General features: G+C 43.2%; 1 protein-coding gene across 2 annotated transcripts in view; it reads right to left on the bottom strand.

The window, feature by feature from the left end:
• Positions 1 to 4,571: 4,571 nt before the first annotated feature.
• Positions 4,572 to 8,999, bottom strand: part of wdfy2 (WD repeat and FYVE domain containing 2) — a 41,834-nt gene continuing 37,406 nt past the window's right edge. For both annotated transcript variants that reach the window (XM_055644878.1, XM_055644880.1), the window contains exon 13: positions 4,572 to 8,973. The gene's annotated coding sequence lies outside the window, so the exon portion shown is untranslated. The remainder of the gene's footprint in view (positions 8,974 to 8,999) is intronic.

Below are 8,999 nucleotides of genomic sequence, written 5' to 3'. Positions count from 1 at the left end.
ACGCCAGCTTTACAATCCAGTTATTCATTTTGATTTAATTAACTGAATTAAAACATTGTGAAGTATGACTCGTTTGCAGACCATCTGACCAGTACCTCTGCAATAATCATTGAAGAACTGATCCATACCATGCCACCTAAAGTTGAAAAGAGCAGTTTGGCAAAAATGAAGGGGGTCCTGCATCTGCATTCTTTAGTTTAAAAGGATGAGGAGTGATCTTGAATGAATGGCACCCATCAGGGTGGATGTTGAAATCGATTTCACTAATGTTAGACACAAGGGAACAGTAATTCTTCTTGCATTTCTTCTTGCTGAGTGCCAAATCTCTGGCACAATCGGTCTCTTTACACATCCCAAATCATCTAGAGACAAGAGACTGCAGATGCTGAAATCTGGAGTGAAAAGGATCACCCCCTGAAACAGTTATATTCCCATTGGAAATAATTTTATTTAACATATTTTCATAATACTCACAGGCTTGAGGCTTTCTCTTGCTCCCATTTTCTCATTTTCTTATGTACTGACAATTGGTACTTGTGGATTTATATATGCCATTTATTGTCACTATACATGTACAGTGAAACTGAAAGCTGCTCGTACTCAGTGCATACATACAACTTTACACAAAAAACAAGAAACAGAAAAACAAAACAGAAACAGATGGGAGATGGGGGGGGGGGGGGGAATAGGTGCACAAATTCTACGGCGCTACATACATATATACATATATACAGATGGAAGTCCGTGTTGGGCGGTGTAGTCAGTGCATGTGTGGATTTGAATTTATGGTAGATATAATTCTCGGGAAGCAGCTATTCCTGAGTCTGTTTGTCCTGGATTTGATGCACCTATAGCGCCTTCCAGAGGGCAGCAGGTCGAACAGTCCAAACGCAGGATGGGAGCTGTCTTTGGTGATCTTCTTTGCCCTGCTAAGGCAGCGGGAGGTGTAGATGTCCATCAGGGAGGGGAGAGGGCAACCAATGATCCTCTGCGCTGTCCTGGTTACCCTCTGAAGCCTCTCCCTGTCTGCCATGGTGCAGCTGCCATACCATGCTGTAATGCAGTATGTCAGCAGGCTCTCGATGGACGAGCGGTAGAAGGTCAGCAGCAGGTTAGAGTCCAGGTTGTGCTTCCTGAGGACCCTCAGGAAGTGCAGCCGCTGCTGAGCCTTCTTGATGACCGCCGTCGTGTTGTCCGTCCAGGAGATGTCAGCCGCGATATGGACGCCGAGAAACCGGAAGGTGTTGACCCTCTCCACACACTCGCCGTTAATGTGTAGGGGGACTAAGTCGGTGCTGTGCCTCCTGAAGTCGACAATGAGCTCTTTTGTTTTCCTGGTGTTCAGAGCCAGATTGTTTTCTGAGCACCAGGTTGTCAACTTCAGGACTTCCTCTCTGTAGGCTGCCTCGTCTCCCTTTGAAATAAGTCCGACCACAGTAGTGTCGTTAGCAAATTTGACGATGCGGTTGTTGTTGTGGGCCGGACTACAGTCGTAGGTGTAGAGACAGTATAAGAGGGGGCTTAGCACACAGCCCTGTGGGGAACCGGTACTCAACCTGCGAGTGGAGGAGAGGTGGGGGCCAAGTCTCACAGTCTGGGGCCGGTTTGTGAGGAAATCCTTAATCCAGGCACATGTGACAGTGGGGAGGCCGAGAGTGACCAGTTTACCAATGAGGATGTCCGGGATGATTGTGTTAAAGGCTGAACTAAAATCCACAAAGAGCATCCGGACGTAGCTCTGCCCCTGCTCCAGATGGCTCAGCACAGAGTGGAGAGCTACGGTGATGGCGTCTTCTGTGGATCTGTTTTGGCGATAAGCGAATTGGTGGGGGTCGAAGTCTGGTGGTAGGTAGTCCTTGATGTGCTGGAGGACCAATCTCTCGAAGCACTTCGTGATTACCGGAGTGAGGGCAACAGGACGGTAGTCATTAAGGCTGGTGATGGGAGACTTCTTCGGCACAGGGACGATTGTGGCTGATTTTAGGCAGGACGGAATAACTGCCTGGGCCAGGGAGAGATTGAAAATTCTGGTGAAGATGGCAGTGAGCTGGTGGGCGCACGCTTTGAGCACCTTACCAGGGACTCCATCTGGGCCGGTAGCCTTCTTGGGGTTCACTGCCAGGAGCACCCGTCTGACATCGTGTTCCCCGACAGTGAGTGGGGTAGTACAGGAGCCAGGTGAGGGTGGGAACAGGGCTGTAGCAGGTGAGTGCTGCTGTTGTGATGTTTCAAAGCGGGAGAAGAAGCAATTTAGCTTTTCTGCCAGCGGCGCACTCAGGTCTTCTGACTTTGTGGCACAGCCTCTGTAGTTGGTAATGTCTTGTATGCCCCGCCATACCTCCCGTGTATTATTGCTGGACAAGTGGGACTCTATGCTCCTCTTGTGATCCGCCTTGGCCTTTTTAATACCACTTTTCAGGTCGGCTCGAGCAGCCCTGTACAGAGCTCTGTCACCTGACTGACCTGAAGGCAGCATCGCGGGCTCTGAGGAGTGTGCGGACCTGACTGGACATCCAGGGTTTCTGGTTTGGGAAAACCCGTATGTTTTTGTCTACAGTCACATTTCCGATGCAGAACTTGATATAGTCCAGCACCGATTCTGTGAGAGTTTCCAGGTCCTGGTGTTCGAATATGTCCCAGTTTGTCTGGGTAAAGCAGTCCTGTAGATTGGAGAGTGCATTTTCAGGCCAGGTTGTAACAGATTTTATGGTGGGCCTGGCACTGCGTCTGAGGGGGGTGTAGGCTGGAGAGAGCAGGAGGGAGAGATGATCTGACTGGCCGAGTTGGGGGAGGGGGATGGCTCTATACGCGTGCTTGATATTGGTGTAAACATGATCCAGCGTGTTCACCCCTCTAGTAGAACACTTGACATGTTGGTAGAATTTCGGCAGTACAGTCTTCAAGTTGGCCTTATTAAAGTCCCCTGCGATTATGTGAACACCTTCGGGGTGGTCCCGCTGCTGTTCGTTAATGGTGTTCAGCAGGAGAGAGAGCGCCTTGTTTACATTGGCGTCAGGTGGAATATACACAGCCGTGACAATCACGACTGTTAGTTCTCTCGGTAGAAAAAAAGGCCGGCATCTTACAGACATGTACTCGAGGTCAGGGGAACAATGATTGTCTATGATTGTCCCGTTGTTGCACCAATTCTCATGCACGTATATACAGAGACCCCCTCCCCTGCTCTTACCGGAGTCCATAGTCCTGTCCCCGCGGAGCAGAAAGCGACCTGCTAGCTGCATGCTAGCATCTGGTATCCCCGGGTGAAGCCAGGTTTCGGTGATGATCATAACACAGCAGTCACGAACATACCGATTCCCAGCGAGTTGCACTTCCAGGTCGTCCATTTTGTGAACCAGGGATCTGGCGTTTGAGAGATACAGGCTCGGTAGAGGTGGCTTGTGTGGTCGATTCCTTAGCCTTAGCAAAGCTCCAGACCTGCGGCCTCGCTTCTGCTTCCTCTCCCTCCTCCGTCTGCGCCGCCTCCTAGACCCGACAACAATCCACGGTGGTCTTGCTATGTCGCCCGGGATGTTATACTTGCGGTGGAAGGCACCCGAAACCGCAGGCTGACGCTGTACAACGATATCCCCGATATCCACGAGGTTCTGTCGGGAGTAGCGGGTGTAGCGGGTGTTCGCAGAACCGACTGCAAAGACGTACACGGACAACACAACGTACACAAACAACAAAAAAGAGCACCGAGTCCGGGAGCCGTGAGCCGCTGCGACCGTGCGCGCCGCCATCTTGGATCCGATTTAAAGCCAACGCTACAAAAGGTTTAAATTCATGCATGATCAAGATTTAAGATGAGATCACAGATCTAGTTTAATTTATTAAGTTTAGTTTATTGTCATGTGTACAGAGGTAAAGTGAAAAGCCTTATTTGTTGCATGCTACCCAGTCAGCGGAAAGACTATACATGATTACAATCAAACCATCCACAATGTACAGACACACGATAAAAGGAATATTGTTTAGTGCAAAATAAAGTCCAGTAAAGGCCAATTAAATAGTCCAAGGGTCTCAAACGAGGTTGATAGTAGGTCTGTGATGTGATCCCTTTCCCTCACTAGACTGTTGTCTAGTTGGTGATGGGTTGGTTTAGTTGCCTGACAGCTTGCAGCAGCAGCTGAAACTCATTCAGCCACCCCTTGCTTATGTTGGCCCACAGATCCCAGGCAGCTGAACAGGGGTTGGGATTGAGGAATGCCAGAGACAGTTAGCTGAAGTTGCCGAGAGAACAGCACAGTGAACCGGAAGGGGACAAAAGTGAATCCTGAAGCAAATGTGGAAGTGATAGTGGTGAAAAGGAAAGAGAAATCACGACTGAGAACCATACAAGTAAGGATCATACAGTAGCTAGCCCATACACCATTGTAGAAGGAGGGGAAACCAGAGGGAATAAAGAGAAAATAAATTGAATTAGTGCAAAGGGGTATGTAATGATCATCACAAACATGAGGGTTGAAGGGCCTGTTTCAGTGTTGTGCAACTGGAGATCTGTCAAAAAATGAAGAATAATGCACAACAATTGACAAATGAAGCCATCTGTGACAATGATGCAATGCTTTTCCAAACATCTCTGTAGAAGAGTTTTATTTTGTGATTGCCAATACATACATTGTGTAACAGTATTTAAGTACTTTACAAGTCATTTTAAGTGTTGTACTGAATTGCAGCATTAATTGTGAAACAAACCTATATTTCCTTTGGAATGTTTTATCAGAACGTATCAGCATCAGTTTTTGTTATTTTACCAGGAGCAGGAGCCATATTTCAGACACTTTTTTGAGCATTAATTGCAACTTCACCTAAATTTATCCAAGAATAGAGTGTGCATAATACACTTCACCTGGGATCGTGATATTCCTTTACTTCTGTGCATTGGGATTTGATCACATTTAAAACAAAATACCTCCAATTTCACATTGCTAAATGGTTTCAAAATAGACTCAGTTCCATTTGTAGAGCTGTGGATCAGACCAAACTGCTGGTCCGTTACTCCAGCTTTTTGTGTCTATATTCTCAGTGGGGCGTGGTTGATGATTCCTGTTCAAAGTTGGGTAACGATCTTGTTCTGTTGACATTTCTTATGACCCATGATTCTCGTGGCTGAGGAATTGCAATGTTCTCATGTAGGGAACTGAACAGGCATTGAATAGAGTGTGCCCCAAGGTGAAATACAAGAGTCTGGATGGTTCTGGTATAAGATGAAGAATGCAAATACCATCTCTGGGGACTGAGGTAAGAGGATTATTGGAATATTGTGCATGTTGAGTTGATTTCCATAGAAAATTGCTTAATTCAATTTTTCGCTCCACCCCTCCTCCCCCCTCGCCTGAGAATTAACTCTTACACTCTCAAAATTAACCAAAATTAATCTACATTGCTGGAACTAGTTTCAATTTTCTCTTTCACATGTGCTAGCGAAAATGTTCAGACTCACAAATATTAAAAATTCATCCAAGGCTGGCCAGCTATTATCTCTGGCAACCTGGGTGAAGTGCTTCCAGTGATGGGAAGGAAGTGGAAAAGTAGAGATGTACCACATGTATCTGAATAGATGAAATATTTTTTTTTTTTAAATCATACTGTCAAAATAAAAAGCCAACTATTTTGCACAGTACCAAACCAATGAGATGGTGAAAGCTTTGCAGCAGTATAATTTCTGTTTGATTGTTTCTTGGGACTTCTGAATTGCTCCTCAGGGGTCTTACCTTAACCATTCCTGGCAAATCCTAACAAAAAAACTGCATAATCTTGAAAAAGTTAGCTTTAAATTTAATGCTGCATTGGCTGGCTACTTTATAGATAGTTTACAAGCACCTTCAATTAACTAGATCAGGAAGAGTAAATTCAGTCATGGTGCAATGGGCATCTGGGTTTCCTGCAGTAGTTGTTGTTGTGGATTTCCAATCAAGCCACATTCAGAAAAAAGCCCAAGGATTAAAACAAAAAAACCCTTGGAAAATACTCATTCACATTTGAACAAAAGAGCTTCCAGAACGGCATTAAATCACACGAGTTTGTGTTATGCCCATCCTTCACAGAACAATCTTTGAAGCACTGTTCCAAAATTGGCAGTTTTATTGTGCTGTGATTTGCCAGGAACGTTTTTTTGCACCTGGAATAAATTTGTACAGTTCTAATCTCCCTACAGACGAATAGAGAAGGAGTGTAATAAAGATCCACCTGGCTGATTCACGGGAACTTTGAGCAAAGACAAGGTGACTGGAGCCATGCCCTTTAGTTTAGAAAGGTGAAAGGGAATATCGTTAAAATATTACATTCTTATGGGGCTTAACAGGGTAGATGTAGGGATAGTGGTTTCCCTGGGTCGTGCAGCGAGAACAAGTGGTCACAGGATCAAAATAAGTGGTTAACCATTCAGGACTATCATGAGAAGAAATTCAGAATTATAAAGGGGCTGTGGAGGCTCAGTCATTGAGTAGAGTCAGTGTAGAGGTCTAGAGATTTTTGGACAATGAAAGTATATAGTTATCATGCTAAGGTTAAAGATAAGCCATGATCTTACAAAATATTGTGTACCACTTCTCTATTTAAAAAAAAATTGATGACGTCGATATCCCCTCTTTTAAAAACGTGACAGAAATATGCTAGAAAAGCACTAGTTTTCTTTGCCTAGGTAAACATTAACTCACACTTTTTTTGAAGGGGGGGTGGTGGTGGTGCGAGGGAAAGGGATCACATCACAGTACGTAGATCTTCGAGGCAAAATAGTTTCCATAAGATTTAAGTTCAGCACCATTAGTCTGTAGTATACCACATAAAATGTTATCATATCACTATTTTGCCTCCTACAACATTTGCTGATTGATCTTAAAACTGCTCAAATGTTTTCAAGCGCTAACTGGGTTGGTTTAAGTTAATGATGGTATACATAGAATATAAGATGCTATGTGGCAGAAGATCAGTTTTAAAAATAAAGTGGAACAATTTGACAACTAGGATACATGAGAATGGGTAGAAAACAGGGGATGCAATTTCATGGTAAACTTGTACAAATAATTGTCTCAACTGCCTCGATATGTAAACATAAGATACTGAAATATTGTAAATATATGGAGTAAATTTAGCTTCAGAATATACCTCTTTATTGGGAGGCTTAATTCTCACTTGACTAAGTGACTGAGAAGTACAAATTGTATTTTCGGCTTATTTGCACCAATTAATTATAGATCCCTTAAAGATGCATTAGTTTCACTGGAGGACGCAATTTGTTTGCAGGCCAATTGCAAAATAAAACAACCACTGTATGATTGTGCTTACAAATATGCTAAGTTACCAGACTGCCATGAGGCTTTTCGGCTTAGACTCTTTAGATAATGAAAGAGTTTAGAATGATTTAAAACTCCATGAGGGTGGTTGCATGGAAAGATGTTTTCTCGCGAAGGAAATAAAGAAGGGATCGTGATGCTCAAAATTTAGCCAAACCATTTAGGTCAGAAAACAAGTATTTCTTCATATACAGTGTAAACCAAATATGGAATCTCTGCCACTTTCAAGATTAGAAACAGACATCTATGACAAGATAAGGGAGTCAAGAAATATGAGATACTTTACACCAGTTCCCATGTTCATTTATACATAATTACTCTGAAAGATTGTGCTAAAATAGTCACTGCAGGTTTAAGTTGTGCTTCAATAAGATTTTTGTTCCGTCTATTAAAATGTAAAAATAGTACAGCAGGTGGAACAAATGTTCATTTCTTTTTAATGTGTGCAGTACATGATCTGAGAGAACTAAGCATGGACATGATTTGTTTTCTGAAGACAAAGAAAAATTCTAACTATGACAGCAATTGAGACTAGCTTGGTCTAACTCTGTGTCCCTTTATAAATTCCATTAAAATACAGTCTAAATTCTTAAATTAACTATCGATTTGGCTAACAATTACTACTTTTCAAAATACTTCCCTGAATGTGAGGAACCGAGGGTAACAAAGGCAACATGCTAATACCAGTCTTTCATTCTTTAATTATCAATATTTACCACACTGTGCCATCATCATCAATTAACCCAAACATCCATCCAGCCTTCGTGAGCACCCAAAGCCCAGTTTTCACCATTTGCTGCTGTCAGATAGCTGACAAGTCTCTTCATCACTGGCCCATTAAATATGAAATTACCCCCAGCAAATAGTGTAAGAACTGAGTGAACCGTGTGTGTATATACAGTCAAAGGAGAAGGAATGGGGACGGACTTGAGCGCTCCAATATGGAGCAGACAGTAGTGTAATCAGCAGGATATCTCCCCACTGCACTCAAGTTTCTACAAGACGGTGACTGAAGACTTCAGCTCAACTAAACAATACGCCATCCAGGCAATGTCAGAATCAACATTTAAATTTAAACTAATCAGAGGTTATCTGGATCATTGGATGTATCAACAGATTGGAACACTCATCATATATGGGACCAGGTTTCAACTGAATGTAAGCACTTGTTTCTGCACTGCAGCAAATAAGACATAATAAGAAGTAAACAAAGGGACACATTAATTTGGAAATCAAAGAGCAGCCCTCAAGATAGAAATGAAAGGCACACTCTCTTCCTTAATTCGCACCTCCCGGATTCAAAGAGCAGTATAGGACAACAACGGCTTTACCATAACAGGGAAGATGAAGTTAGAACAAAATAATAGATTTTTTGTTAAGCATGAAAATATCATTCTCCACTGCCTTGTCAGCAAGACTGGGCAGTCAGTCATTATAATCCTGCTTTATATCTTTTGCACAGATATGTATTTGGGTTCTGGTCATCCTATTGTCAAGTGTTGCATTAAACATGCCTAGAGTTTGTATTTCTAATTATTTACATCTCAAATTCGAGAAGACACCAGGATTTCTCAAACTACACCTCTGCAGTCAGAGGTTATAACTAATTTCTCTTTGAGATAGAGAAAAGGACCATCCAGACAATTAAGTTTTTTACAAAGAGCTGGAGTAACTCAGCAGGACAGGCAGCATCTCTGG

The sequence above is a fragment of the Leucoraja erinacea genome, chromosome 13 (assembly GCF_028641065.1).
Source record: "Leucoraja erinacea ecotype New England chromosome 13, Leri_hhj_1, whole genome shotgun sequence".
In the NCBI taxonomy this organism is placed as follows: domain Eukaryota; kingdom Metazoa; phylum Chordata; class Chondrichthyes; order Rajiformes; family Rajidae; genus Leucoraja; species Leucoraja erinaceus.
Note: the sequence above shows the minus strand (reverse complement) of the source record. Positions and strands in the feature narration are given on the sequence as shown.